Raw genomic sequence first — 16,179 nt, forward strand, 5'->3', positions numbered from 1 at the left:
AATTTAGTGGTAGTGATGGCTTTCAAACACATTCTACACCTGTTTCTGTGGATAAAAGCATTAGAACATTATTATAGACATCTATATGAGATGTAGATTGGACAACTACTCAATCTAAATTGAGTATCTGTAAACAGTAAACAGCTGTAACTTTTGTGAAGGTCTCTTTGAAGTATAGACAAGAATAGAAGCTTTTGTATTTCTCCGCTTCCACTCAGGTCCTTCTCTTCTCCTCGTTATACTCTGGGGCTAATGGTGTTTGAGACAACTACCATTTAAACTATTGTATTTCTTCATGCAGTTATTCTGAATACCATTATTCTGTACTTATCCTTCTTCCTTACTTCATTTAGCATAATATTTTCTAGTTCCATCTATGTTGCTGCAAATTTCATGCTTGCATTATTTCTTATAGCTATATAGCATTCTGTTAAATATATGAACCACATCTTCAAAATCCACTAGTATGTTATTTGAGGTCTAGGTCGATTCCAAATCTTAGCTACAGTAATGAGTGCTGCAATGAATTGTGGCATACATACATTCTTTTGAATAAATATTTTTCTGTTCTAAGGATAGATACACAAAATAAGGGTTGCTGGTTATAGGCAACTCAATTTTGAATTTAGTAATAAGTTTCCATGCTTGTTTGGATTGGGGTTGGATCAGGCAGCATTCCTACCAGCAGTGGAAAAGAGTTTCTTTCTCAACATATTCTACCAACAGGGATTGCTCCCAATATTTTTAATAGGTGTCATCCTCACTTTTATAAGATGATATCTCATTCTTGTCTTAATTTGGATTTTCCTAATGATAAGTGATGAGGACCATTTTTTCATATGTCTGTTGGCTGTATCTTGGTCTTCCTCAAAGAAGTTTCTGTTCATGTGCTCGCTTCGGCAGCACATATACAGAGAAGATTAGCATGGCCTCTGTGCAAAGATGACATGCAAATTCAAGAAGCGTCTGTTCATTTCCTCTCCTCATTTTTGAAGGGGATTTTAGGTTTTGTGGAGTTAAACTTTGTGAAAATTTTATATTTTCTAAATATCAAACCTTTCTAATATGTTGAGTGAAAAGATTTTCTCCCATTCAGTTAGCTGCCTATTCTATTCTAACCCACTATTCAATAATGGACAGAAACCTGACCATTAATTCTAGGTTCATTAGATTAGCTGAGTATAGTTGTATATAATAAACTCTCATATTGTTTTGGATTTCTTGGGGTTTTGTTCTAATCTCTCTCCTTTCATTTCTGATCTGATTTATTTGAATAATTTTCCTCTTTTTCCTCATGAGTATTGCCAGTGGTTTATATATCTTGTTTTTTCCTTTCAAAAAACTAGCTCCTGGTTTCATTAATTTTTGGTATTGTTTTCTTTGTTTTTAAATTGTTGATATCTACTCTGGTTTTAATTATTTCTTTTCTCTACTTGTGTTTGGGTTCCTGTGCTATTGGTTTTCCAGATATTTAAGGTGTCCCTTTTGATTTTTTATTTTGTCTTTTTCATCATTCTTATTGTAGGCCTGTATTACTATGAGTTTCCCCCTAACTACTGCTTTTGCTGTGACCCATAGAGTTTGGAAAATTTTTTCTTCATTATCATTGGTTTCAAGCAGTATCTTTATTTCTTTCTTGATTTTCTCTTTGATCCAACTGTTGTTCAGCAGCATGTTGTTTAGTCTCCAGGTGTTAGATGTTCTCCACACCTTCATTTTACAGTCAATCTTGATCTTTGTGCCATTGTGGTCTGATAGGGTGCTTGGTTTAATTCTTATATTTGAGACTTTATGAAAGTTAGACTTGTGTCCTAAAAGGTGGCCTTTTCTAGAAAAGATTGCTTGTACACTTTAGAAAAATGTGTGTTCAGCTTTGAGAACAAAAGTTCCTGTACAGATTCATTAGTCCTAGTTCTTCTGAATTTTTTTATTATTATTTAAGGCTCTTATGCCTTTGCTACCTAGTGGTGATAATGGCATATTAGAAGCTCCCACTACTATCACATTCCATAAATTTTTCTAGGTTTGTGAGCAGCAACTTTACATATTGTTCTGGTTCTACGTTTGGTGCACAAATGTTTATCAGAATTTATTATTTCTTGATCTATTGTTCCCTTGATCAATATGTAGTGTCCATCTTTGTCTCTGGGTACGTTTTTGAGGTTGAAGGTAATTTGATCTAATATAAATCTGGTTGTCCCATTTTTTTATTGTTTTCCAGAGGTTTGTCTAATTGTGTCCATCCTTTTACTCTGAGCATTTGTCTAGCCTAAACTTCTAAGTGTATTTACTACAAACAACAGATGTCTGGGTTTTGTTTTCTGATCCAACCCACTACTCTGTGCTCTTTGCTGGACAGTTTAGTCCATTGACATTTAAAAAAAATTATTGACAGAAAGAGCTGTTGTGCCGTTATATTGTGTAGGATTGTTGTTACAACTGGGAATTTGGTTTATGCAATTGATCTTTGAGTAATTCATTTAGGATCTGTTTGGATAGCCCTAATATTGTGATATTTTTTTTCTGAGAATATTTTTAATCCTCACTTCCATGTAAATGAGAGTTTTGCTGGGTATTGGACTCTAGGTTTAAAATTTATTTTATTCAGTAGTTTGAATATGTCATTCTATTCTTTTCTTGTTTCAAATAAAAAATCTAGTTTGATTCTTATGTTATTTCCTTTATACTTGAGGTTTTTCTTCCCCTTTACTGCTTTAAAGTGTTCATCTTTCTAGGGTTTTTTGTTATTTTTTTTTTATTTTTATGTTACTTTTTCAACTTTATCTATATGATTTTCAACTTGTGTAATTCTACAATTATGGTTTGCTAACATGCATTTTAGTACCTTCAGTTCCATTTATATGGATTCTCTAAACTTTTGAAAGAGTTCTTTGAGTTGTTTGAAATTTTTATCTATAAATTTCTTAATTTTGCAGACTAGTTACTCCTTGATTTCTATCACTAAAAATTAAGTGTTCATTTTAGGTTCTCAATTATGAGGTTCAGTCATTCTTTTGGACTTGGAAACTTGCAGGGATTTCTCTTCATATCCCCAACTGCAAATGTCTTCCTTAGTTTCTTCATTGTTCTTTGTATTTAGTGGGTTTGAATGCTGGATTATCAGGGTTTTTAAGAATGTGATCTATTTAACTGTTTCTATAAAAGGTGGCTAAAGGTATATCTATTTAGAGGTTATTTTTCTAAACAAGCAAGGTTATCTAAGTATGATAAAAAAAATAGTACAAACTAGTTCATTGGTTTGTTCAGCTAGGTTTTGAGCTGTATATTTTATAAGAGAACAAGTACTAGACCCAGTCTGCCTGGAACTATATGATATAAATGAAAATGTCTTTGCACACTAGTGTCCTTGTGGTTTGGGAAAAAAGTGTTGATGGGAGGATTTGAGAGTTCTTGTTCCCACCCATACACAGACCTGAAATGGCCACGGGAGGCAGATGATCAGGATTGGTGGCAAAATCCAGAAAAAGGCAGAGGGAATGCCTTTCAGACAGCCTACATTGCCTTTGATGGGAGGGACGGGAGGTTCCTGTCCCTGCCCTGACACAGACATGAAATGGCTATGGGAGGTAGACCCACCATTTTTCTTTAAGGAAGCATGTTGGGGGTTTGGCTGTAAAATAGTGGATAGGATGTTTGCCTTGCAAGTGGCCAACCCAGGTTCAATCTCTCATACTCCATATAGTATCCCAATTACCACCATGAATAATCCCTGAGTACAGAGCCTGAATAAGCATTAAACATTATTAAGTGTGTCCCCCAGACCATGACCAAGCAAACAAATAAGCAGGTAATCTATAGAACTTGTGTCCTCTGCCCCATGCTTTGATGAGACTTTTGAATGTTATGAATCTTATATTATTTTTGACTTCTAGAAAACTCATACAATTGTGATAATAAATACATATCACCTTCAGGCTGGGCTGAAACTCAAAAAGTGGTAAAATATATGCCTCATATATACCAGGCCCTAGGTTCACTCCCTATGTTCATAAACTTTATCATCTGCTTTCATATGAACCTATGTTCATGACTTTATCCTTGTTTGATCATTTTCATGTTTATATCTTTCTCTATGTATCACTTTGAGAAATTTCAAAGACGTAAAATATTATGTAAATATGAAATTAAACTTTTTTTTTGTTTTTTGGGGAACACTCCGCAGGCAGTACACAGGACATACTTCTGGAATTATTTGAACATATGTGAACCTAGGACAATCATACGGAAGGTGAGGACCTTATCTGTACTATATCTCCAGCCCCTCAAACTAATTTTAGATAATGCTTTTATATTTTATAATTTCATTAATATATAAAAATAAATTATCTTTGGTTTTTATATAATTTAATAAACAATTTGACCTCTTGCCTCTTATTGAAGAAAGTCAAAAGTAAAGAAATCCTTGAATTCAAAGTAAAAAGCACTTATTCAAAGTGATCATATAAAATAATTTATCTTTCTTTTCATGGCCCATCCTAGGTAATATTCAGGCCTTAAACCTGGCTCTGTACTAAAGGACCATGCACAGTGCAGGAAAAAAAAAAAGGTAAGCCTCAGGCAAAGCAAGCACCCCAGTACTAATTCTCCTGCTCCAATTTATCTTAGCTTTTTGGGTTTTGATTTGGGAGATGCCAAGTTGTATCTAAAGCTTAATTCTGCTTCTATGCTCAGAGATCATGTATGACAATAAGCAGGGAACCATAGGATAGTACCTGGGTCAGCTAAGGGCCCTACCTACTGTACAATTTCTCAGAGACCTTCATTTATCAGTATTTTTTAGAGAATTCTTTATATCAAAACAGGACATATAAAAATTGAGAGAGTTTTATAGTGCTGAGTTGATGCCAATTTTTTTAGTTAAAATTCAACAATTGTTATTCTCTTCCTAACTTTGTTATATAACCTCAAATTGGCAGATTGCCATTGACTGTGGGAGGAATATTTACACCATAGAAATTGGCAAACATTACAAATAAACAGTTTTTCCTAAAAAAAATGTTCATTAAACATTTACCAGAATACCACTGCTAATTATTCCAAACATAACAATAATATCAATAAATATGAATTATGCTCTTATTATAAATGTGAATATTTAATAAACCAAAATTTGATCATTCTGGGTTTCCAGAAATTATATGGGCATACAATGGTTGTCTTATTACTTTTATATATTTCAAATTCTACCACAATTAATAGGGACTTTTTTTTGGGGGGGTGGTTTCAGAACTGACTGCTTGCTCTGTACTTAAAGATCATTCCTGACAGAATTCAGGAGACCATATTTGGTTTGGGGGATTATATATATAATATATAATGACCAGTTCAGAAACTGTTCAGATACATGTAAGGCAAAAACCTTTTCCTACTGTAATATTTCTCTAGCACCTGATAGATATGTTTGAGTACTGTCGATTCTATCACCATATTTACCTAATCATTATTATTTATAAAAATTTTAAACATACTGCAATCATTGCCATAATGTTAAGCATATGAAGAACAAACTCACCAAGCTTTAGAACATAAATGAGTAGTTTGGAAGGTTTATCTACTTATTATTTTATCCTAGTTTTACTACAAAATAATTGAAACATCACAGCATAAGTTTAAGACAAACATCTTGATTTGTACTGCAAAGTGATCACTACTTTGGTTCAGCTAAAATTCATCTTTTCATATAGATGAAATATAAATAGGGAAAAAATCAAAAATATTTTTGTCTAGTGATAAGAATGTTTAGGTTTTACTCACTTTCATACATATCATAGAGCAAACAAACTGGATATTTGTACCATTAACCATTTCCTTCCAATGTTATAACTATTAAATATATTCACATTTTTGTTCATTTACTATAAAAATAAATTGATAAAAAGATAATTTTCTTAGTCCTTTCTTCTAGTGAAAATTTTCTTAATATAAAATGGTAACTTTATTTATTTTGTAACATGCTAAAAAGTTTGATAATCAGGTTCTCTATAAACACCAAAATATATAAAACATATTACTGATATTTTTTTTTGGCAGGGGTCACACCCGGCAGCGCTTAGGGGTTACTTATGGCTCTATGCTCAGAAATCGTTCCTGCCAGGCTCGGGGGACCATATGGGATTCCAGGATTCGAACCACCGACCTTCTGCATGAAAGGCAAACACCTTACCTCCATGCTATCTCTCAGCCCCAATATTATTGATGTTTTCTAAGATAAACCTGTTAAAATTAGTTGTCTATCTCTTTCTACACATAAGCATAGACATATTTTTATTATGAAATTTACCTGTAAATCAGGTCCTATGATATGAGGAATATCTTGGGTAAATCAAATTTCAGGGGAAGTTCAGTCTTAAACAAGGAACATCCTACTGGGAAAATGTCAGTTCTTCGTAAAATATCTTGCTATAGAAAGTATGATCATACATGGAAAATGTCCTAATAAGAAGTACAGACTTAGATAGATGTAAGGGACAGCAAAATAGCTTATCAGGGAGATTACTGCCAAGAAGAATAGAGCATTATCATAATGGCAAGGTAACTGCTTATCTAACCTGTATCCACCATGCTCTCAGCTGTGCTAACAGTATATCCTATATTTATGCACTAAACTGTAGTGAATATGAGTTAATACAGAAGAAAATAAAGGATTTAACTTATTAAAAGGCCAAGGAATCCCCCTGTTAATGATTGTAGGAACTAGCCTGCAAGCTGTACAATTCACAGTATTTTGTATTATTCTTTTTTGAATGATACAACCGGGTCCTGATTGTATGAAGATCAAAAATGCCAACCCAACTGGCTTTACTGTAACAATTCTTTAAACATATGAATAAAGTTATTATTATTGGTACAAAGAGTTTATACAGTTGAAAAGGCATCTCTCTTATGTATGGTCAACCCAGGATCCAGAGCACTGTCAGATATGATCTCTGAGACCAAACCCTGGAGTAATCCCTGAAGTATAACCAAGTATAACCCAAACATGAAGTAAAAAATATTAAAAATTTATATTCCATAACTACAGTGGAAAATTAAGAATGCAAACATAACCAAAGAGGACTAATGTAACTAATAATTTTGTTCTCATACTTGACCATAGCCAGATCAAGAGTAGAAAAGAAAGGGTAAAAGACACATGAGGATGAACTCTCAAATGATATGATGCTACTGGAATTTTCAAGGATAAAATACCACTGACCACACAAGTGGAAGGAAGGATATACAAATAGGACTATATTAAGTAAAGAAGCTTCTGTGCCTCAAAAGAGATAAATACAAGGATACAAAGACTGCTCTTGGATTAGAAGAAAGTATTTAGCCAACATTCATATGAGAAAGGCTTAAAAGAAAAAAGAAAGAAAACATCAAACCCCATCAAAAATAGGGAGAAGATATGGACAGAAACTTCATTAAAGAAGAAATACACATGGGAAAAAGGCACATAAATAATGCTCCACACCACTAATCATCAGGGATCTGCAAATCAAAACAACAATGAGATACCATCCCACACCACAAAGACTGGCACACATCACAAAGAAAAAGAACAACCAGTGTCAGAGTGGATGTGGGGAGAACAAAGACTTTCATTCACTGCTGTTGAGAATGTCTACTGATGTAAACTTTATTGAAAACAATATAGACATGTCTCAAAAAACTAGAAATTGAGCATTCATATGCCCCAGAAGTATTGCTCCTGGGAATATAACCTAAGGGTCCAGAAACACAATGCAGAAACCGTATTGCAATCCCATATTCATGACAACACTATTCACAATGGCCAGAATCTGGAAGCATACCAAATGCCCAAGAACAGATGAGTGAATAAAGAAACTATAATATAATACAATAGGATACAATACAGTTATTAAAAAATTAAGTTATGAAATATGCTTATACATGGATAAATTTGGAGAGTATTATGCAGAGTGAAATTAGTCAGAGGGATAATGATATCATTCATTTGTGGGATAGTAAAAACAATAACATAATACAGTCATAATATGGAAAGACAATAAAGGTGAGCACCAGGCGGACAGGTCATAGTAGGAAGTTTGCAACAAAAACAGAAGTAGTGAAGAAATGACAGAGAAAGGACTTATATAAGAATATGTTGAGGGGCCTGAGCAATAGCACAGTGGTAGGGCGTTTTCCTTGCATGCAAGCAATCCAGGATGGACCTTGGTTCGATCCCCCAGTATCTCATATGGACCCCTGAGGTAGGAGCAATTTCTGAGCACATAACCAGGAGTAACCCCTGTGTGTCACAGGGTGCCCCCCCAAATAAAAGCAAAATAAAGAAGAATGATAGTGGAAAATTATCACTTTGAACAAGAACTGGATGCTAAAAGAGGTAAAGCTTAGTAACAGTATTGCAAACCAGAAGGAAGGAAGGAAGGAAGGAAGGAAGGAAGGAAGGAAGGAAGGAAGGAAGGAAGGAAGGAAGGAAGGAAGGAAGGAAGGAAGGAAGGAAGGAGGGAGGGAGGGAGGGAAGGAGGGAGGGAGGGAGGGAGGGAGGGAGGGAGGGAGGGAGGGAGGGAGGGAGGGAGGGAGGGAGGGAAAAGAACAAGGAGAGAAGAGGAAAAGAATTTTTGGAGGCAGGTGAGAGGTGGGAGTTGGGAGGAAATCTGGGACACAGATGGTGGGAAATGTGAACTGATAAAGAGATGGGTGTTGGAACATTGCAAGACTAGAACTCAATCATGAAAAACTTTGTAACAGCGTATATCATAGTGATTCAGTTAAAATTTATTTGTTTTAAAATTTTGTGGTCAAAGTGAATTACAAATCTTTCACAGTAATATTTAAGGTACATAGTGACAATGAATTTAGGGCATTCCCACCACCAGTGTTGCCCTCCCTCCACCCCTGTTCCCAGAATGCATCCCATATCTCCCTCCTGTGTAATGCTAGTTAAACTGTTCCCCACTTGTACAGTTTGTTGTAGATTGGGCATCAATTCTGTTGTCGTTGATTATGGGTTTAGTGTTCAAGTCTGATTTTTTTTTTAGTTTTTTGGGCCACACCCTTTTTATGCTCAGGGTTTACACCTGGCTAAGTGCTCAGAAATCGCCCCTGGCTTGGGGGGACCATATGGGACGCCGGGGGATTGAACCGCGTTCCTTCCTTGGCTAGTGCTTGCAAGACAGACACCTTACCTCTAGCGCCACCTCACTGGTCCCTAAGTCTGATTATTTTTTATTTTCATCAAATGATCATATGACTGTCTGGTCTTGGTACCATCCATTTTCCCTCTCAAATTATGAGGCTGATCAAGGTGATTCTAGTAATGTGTTCCTGTTAGAGATATAAGAAAAATATATGGGAAAAGAAAGAAAAATACAAACAAAAAAAGAAAAACTAAAAAACAAAAATTAATAAGAGCCCATCTAGGTGTTATAAATATCCATTTAGAAGAAGAAAGAGAAAAAAGAAGAGGTAACAAAACAAAACATAAAAACTAAAAATTATTTTTAAAGGTTGCATGAGATTGACTATTAGAAAACTAAATTTTTTTCTATTGCAGATGGAAATATTTCCCTACTTAATCCATGTAATAATTTACCCTATAAACATTTATTAGTTGCCTACTCAATGCTATGCAGTATACTAATGCTGAGAAAACAGAAATTAAACAATCGTAGAAAGAGGATATAAAGATCAAATAAGAGGAAAATAGTATAACAAGTACTTGCTATAATGGATAGAGAACACTGTGGGACACCAATGAATGAGCAATATATTTAATCTAGGAGGATGATCATGAAAGTTTTCAGAGAATTTTCTCAGAAAGACTTTAAAATTAAATGTACCATTGAATGACAGGTATTTCAAGTAGAGTGTCACACAAGCAAAGGAACAAAAACTCAGAACAGCAGGGCACATTCAGGGAACTTCCAGTACTTTTAGTTACGTTGTAGTATAGACGAGGAGATGGTGAAAGACTGAAGGTCACAGCGCACAGAGAGTAACAGATAATAGGAGAAGAGAATTGGGGATATTGATTGTGTCTTCTCTAAGAGAAAATAAGCCTAAGCCATGGGTGGTAATGAAGGGTCCCTAATAGGAAAAAAAGTAGAGATTTCTATTCACAGAGTTCTCTCGATGAGTGAGTTAGGAAGAGATGAGACAATGGTGAGAATGAGATAACAGAACCTAATATTTCAAAGGTAAAGAATTCAAAACAGTCCCAGGCTTCATATTTCTGTGGAGTTTGAAGATCATGTAGAAAAATATAACTGAAATAACTGAAAATAGGAAATTATGAATTGGCATTCTTGAAAAAATGTCCTACTTACTTCTAGAAACTGTTGAAAATAAAAATAGGAATAAATATAAACTTATCTATGCTTTATTTGATTTTTAAAACATTGCATATTATTTCTTAGTTAAGTCTTTTCAATTTTTTTCAAAATCTTAAATAAAATTGAAGCCTAAGAGGGTGAGCTTTATCTTTTGACTTGTTTCAGACAAATTATTAGATATCCTTGTTATCTCTCTCTATATATATGTATATATATACATACATAAATACATATATATATATATATGTTAGTGTAAGTGTATGGTAAATTGGTATTAAGGTACCAGTACATATAATAAAACAATGAAGCCTGGTGTTTGCAGTTGAACAAACCCAAGAGTTTATTGATTATCAGGCATGTGTTCAAATCATACTGCTACTTTTTCCAAAGAGAAAGTAACATTTTTATTTCATAATATATCCAAGTTTTGCTCAAATATTATTAATTCTCTAACCATCTCCTTGATTCTAATCCCTCCTTTGTAATCCAGTCAATAATTATGGGGGGAAAGGTGCAAGAGAGCATGGTGTTTTGTAGTAGTTTGGGGGGAGAAATATGGATGTGATATTAATTACTTTCATGAGATTATGAACTGCAGATAAGCAACCTAAAAGTAGTTGCTCCTGCTCTACAGAAATCATCTAAGTATGTTTCTTTATATTACTACTTAATGTTATATTGTATTATCTAATGTTATAACCATAATATTGCCTATCCCAATTAGATTTGACTCCAAAATATATATTAAACATTTATCTCAATGAAAGAATAATTTACACACTTTCCAAACCAGATCTCTTTGGGTCTGGTGCTTAGAGGTTTGCTCTGCACATTAAACACTCAATAAATGTTTGCTAAATCAAATTAAAGGAGTTGTTTTACTGCAACTCACACGCCCTCCCATGATTAATGAATCATCACTAAGTGAGAAATTAATGAGTGCACTTTGCACATTAGGAAAACAAAATATGTTCTATTTTAGACAGTCAAGACTTCATAACAGGGGAAGAAGAGACAACTCAAGAAATCAGTAAGAAAGAAGCCTGCAGCTACAGCTACTGGCATGTGGACTGAGCAAACAGTTGCCAAAATTATCACTTGGAGCTGACAGTTATTTCAAATTAATCAAGCATTTATAAATTCAATTCTAATGCAAGTATATAGGAGCAAAAGAACAGAACTCTATCAGTACATCTCCCAAGTAGAGACAACAATAAACTTTAATTTTTCAATGCTGGCAAGTTCACTTTTCCCATGAAGATAAGGGTAATACACAAGTCAAATCGTCAAGCAAGGGTGACATGAAAAAAAAGTAGGCAACTGGGCCGGGTGGTGGCACTAGAGGTAAGGTGTCTGCCTTGTCAGTGCTAGCCTAGGACGGACCGCGGTTCGATCCCCCGGTGTCCCATATGGTCCCCCAAGCCAGGAGCAACTTCTGAGCGCATAGCCAGGAGTAACCCCTGAGCGTCACCGGGTGTGGCCCAAAAACCCAAAAAAAAAAAAAAAAAAAAAAAGTAGGCAACTAAGTATAAGTTCTAAAATAGAGAAAAAATAGAATTTTGAATTCACTTGTAGCATGTTATATAATTACATGAACTAGAAAAATCTAGGTAGTCCAGAAATGAATGGCAGAAGATTCGCATGTGGTTCTGTAAGAATAAATAATAGTAGACAGTAAAAAGTTTAAAGAAGCTAGCATACATGAAAGAATGTGAAGGCAGGGGCCAGAGCAATAGCACAACTGTAGGTTGCCTTGTACATGGTCGACCCTGGATGGACTCTGGTTCTATTCCTGGCATCCCATATAATGCCTTGAGCCTGCCAGGAGTGATTTCTGAACACAGAGCCTGGAGTAACCCCTGAGCACTGCCAGGTGTGACCCCCCAAAACAAACAAACAAACAAACAAACAAAAATATGTGAAGGTACTCAGGAGTCTTGTCTATATAGTTAGGGATAAATTTAGAGAAAAGTAAATATCAAGGACAAATTAATCAGGAAATGGGGAAAGATGACACATTGGCTCAAATTCTTGATAATATCTTCTTTTTTTTTTTTTTTTTTTTTGCTAGAGTATAGGCAAGGGGCAAGGCCTCGAGATGAACTGCCTGATTGTGAGTCAGCAAATTCCTGCCCACAAGCTTGTTATCCTTTCTCAGCAATGAGCACAGTGAATTTTGAATCTGTACTAGAGGGTAAAATGATTGAGGAGTTGTGTGTCAAATGTCTATCAGAAACTCAATACTTCACTAATAACTAAAAATAAACTAGAAAGTGTTATTTTCTTTTTTTTCCTGTCATTTAATAGGGGGCATGGTAGAGAGGAAAATTATGCAATTAAAATAGCCACTGTACTTCCACAAAATATAACTAGTTCCATTGACATATGATCATTTGCACTTTTGTCATATTATATCTATCACTCGTTTTGCCATTATTAATAACATCATGCCTCTGTGAAACATGTGCTGTGAGTAGATTGGATCTCTGTTGTCTGTAAAATGCAGTTAATGGAAACAACAGTAACCTGATGAAAAATTATTTGTGAATTAGTTCGATAGTCATGTTAGACAACTTAAGTAAGACAAAGTAAACTCATAGATTTCACTATTATTGTTCACCAATCTATGATTATCTCAATTGGAGACCTGGGGATCTCGGGTTCACCCAGATAACTATAATTTAATGCATGAAAAAAATGGAAGTGTGGGTTAAAAACTCTAACATTTTCTTCTTTATTAGGTACTGATTTTAAATTTTATAAACCCCCATTCCGCATTTTGATCTTACAACATATAGAACATATAATTTCCTGAAAAAGACCCTTGGCTTTATTAAACAACAAATAAATATTTTATGAGTATGGAATATAGTTTGATATTTGACATTGGCATTACATATAAAGATAATTACAATTTTGAAAAAAATCGAATAATTATCTACTGAAACAGATTCCTCCTACCTTTGTCAATTAATTATAGTCTAACAAGTTTCTTCTTTGCTACCAAGTTATTTCCACCCACAGCAACCTTCAAATAGTCATGGGTTATCCAGTATATTTTTTAAATTCCATGTGAATGGGTTTTTTTTAATTATACCTGGATTTACTTGCCCTTTATAGTAAGATACAGTCATCATAACATTTTTAAAGGTTATATTATTCATTCTTTCCTAATTAGGACATGATAATATCATGGGATTTGGTTTGGTTAAATTTATTATGACATAAGTTAATTTTATAACTCTCAGCTCAACAAATGATGGGGAAATTTCTTTCAAATACAGACATGAAGAGTGATGAAAAATCATTCAGTTTAACATTAAAATAACTGCTAAAAACTGTGAACACATTTAATACAGGAACTTGTAACGATTAGTGTCCATTCTTGCCAACAGGTTATTTTCTCTATTTATGATTTTTTGGTTCTACACTGTAATCACCAAGCCAATATTAGTAATCAGGGCATAAAATAAAGATAAAATGTTTTCCCAGCCTTATACACATTTGTGCTGCTAGATTTTTCACTAGTTGTAGGCAACAAAACAGTCTGTTAGGTAGCTGAATATAGAGTATATTGGAATTGTACCATATGCTGTTTAAAAGAAACATCTGACTTCACTAAGAATATGCTTTTGATTTATTAATTGACTTCTGTGCAGACATATGTGATTTCTTGATTTTTTCATTCGTGTCACACTTTTGATGCAATCAACCCTCATGTTCTCCTCTTTTCTCCAATTCTTAGGAGAAAATACAATCAATCACTGAGAAAATGTAGTAGGGTAACAGCCCTTTTTCTAATACATTTTTTTCTTTTTTATACTACTGTTTTAAAATATATACTTTGAAAGAAAACATAAATGAGGCAATATAGTAGGGATCTTCCTCTCTGTGCATTGTCCATTTTCTTTGCATTGTCCATTTTCATATTAGAAATTGATAGAGAGTGATATAATTCCTCTTACATGTATATTAATTTGCTATTAAAAAACTGTAGTTCATCAATTCCTTTAGTAACTAGAATACCAAAATAAAAATACATCTGATAAAGCATATATGTGGTATAGTCTATAAATGCAAATTTAAAATCCAATAATAAAAGAAAAAAATTATTTGAGGGCTGGAAGATAGTACAGTGGTTAGGGCATTTTCTTGCATGCAATCAAACCTGTTTCAATCCCTGGAATTCCATATACTTCCCCTGAACATCCTCATTTTGAGTTCAGAACCAGAAGTACCTCGTGTGTAGAGCTATGAGTAACCATTGAGTATTTCGATTGTGGGGACAAAAACAAAAATAAAAACAAATGAAGAAGTATTTTTGATGAGTTCAATACTCATTGAGCATATTGCATGCATGAAGAGAAATCTAAATGTTTTGGCTTAATTATCACAATAATGAGTTTGATAACATATACTGCTCTAATTCGCACAGCTAATAATTTAGAAATCTGTTGCAAATGGTAATCACCTGGCTTTTTGACTTGCTACATTAAATAATTATTGCCCATTAACTTTAAGACATAGTAAATCTGGGGCTAGAGAGATTTAAAAATAAAAGATAGGGTCAATTGCTTTGCATGTGGTTGAATCTCCAATATAATTTAGAGTTGCTCAAATACAACTAGGAATGAGCTCTGAGGACACCCTACAGTGCTCTTTTTTTAGGTGTGGCTATGATATAATAAATACAAGTTCTTATTGAGCAGGAGGCAATAGATATGCAAATAAAAATATTTTTCCCAATAGGACAATCTAACCATATCCTGGAATTGTCTTCTCTAACAGGCAACAAATTATCTTCATTGAAGTTAGTTCTTCTAAAAAGTGATAGAAATTTGAAGAATGACATTGGTGTAGAAGTGACAGAAACTGTAGAAACCATTCAAGCAAGCAGAAAACAAAAAGCACAGGGGAAACCACAAGAAGTCTGTGGTTCAAGCACTTCCCTTCTCAAACCCACACTCACCCTATGCCTTTGCTCCCATAATTGGTTGTTCTAGCACCTGATCAGAGCACCAGAGTGGGTAGGAGACAGAGGCACCTTTATCCACTATTAGAAAATGGAACGTCTAAGACCAATAGGGCTATTGGAAGTTTGATATAGAGAAAACAGACCTAAATAAAGAATTTTATCTAATTAATTTCAGAACCTTAAAGAATGATATAGAAGAGAGGTAGAAATCCTCAAAAGGGAAACAACCATTAAAATGCTCCTAATGGTGCTTGCTTCGACAGCACATATACTAAAATTGGAACGATACAGAGAAGATAAGCATGGCCCCTGCGCAAGGATGACACGCAAATTCGTGAAGCGTTCCATAATTTTTCACCTCAATAAGTTAATCAATTTTGTCTCTTGAATAAATTTTTTTGTTTGTTTTGTTTTGTTTTGTTTTGTTTTTGGGCCACACCCGGCAGTGCTCAGGGGTTACTCCTGGTTGTCTGCTCAGAAATACCTCCTGGCAGGCACGGGGGACCATATGGGACACCGGGATTCGAACCAACCACCTTTGGTCCTGGATCGGCTGCTTGCAAGGCAAACGCCGCTGTGCTATCTCTCCGGGCCCCTGAATAAATTCTTACAATAAAAAAAATGCTCCTAATGTGCTCTTGTTTGTAAATCACTAGCATTTGCATCATATCTGTTGAAGAAAACTACAACAGGAAAAATACATTGTCCACCAAGTCACCTTGTGGAATTAATTCTGTTACAGCAGAAAGCCATGAGTAGCTAAATAACTCCTTTAAACAACAACTATAAAGGCATATTACAGAATTTTGGATCATATGTGGAAATTATAGTAGTCAAAATAGTATGGTATTAATAAAATATATAGATAAATGGAATAAAAAT

The 16,179-nt window shown here is 34.4% G+C and overlaps 1 non-coding gene and 1 pseudogene across 1 annotated transcript; both read left to right on the forward strand.

Moving 5' to 3' along the window:
* The first annotated feature begins 887 nt into the window (after nucleotides 1–887).
* Nucleotides 888–977, forward strand: LOC126021778 (uncharacterized; annotated as a pseudogene).
* A 14,567-nt stretch (nucleotides 978–15,544) lies between these two features.
* Nucleotides 15,545–15,651, forward strand: LOC126021435 (U6 spliceosomal RNA). Its single transcript, XR_007499951.1, has one exon. It is a non-coding gene; the product is annotated as a U6 spliceosomal RNA (small nuclear RNA).
* The last annotated feature ends 528 nt before the right edge of the window (nucleotides 15,652–16,179 follow it).

The sequence above is a fragment of the Suncus etruscus genome, chromosome 10 (assembly GCF_024139225.1).
Source record: "Suncus etruscus isolate mSunEtr1 chromosome 10, mSunEtr1.pri.cur, whole genome shotgun sequence".
Classification (NCBI taxonomy): domain Eukaryota; kingdom Metazoa; phylum Chordata; class Mammalia; order Eulipotyphla; family Soricidae; genus Suncus; species Suncus etruscus.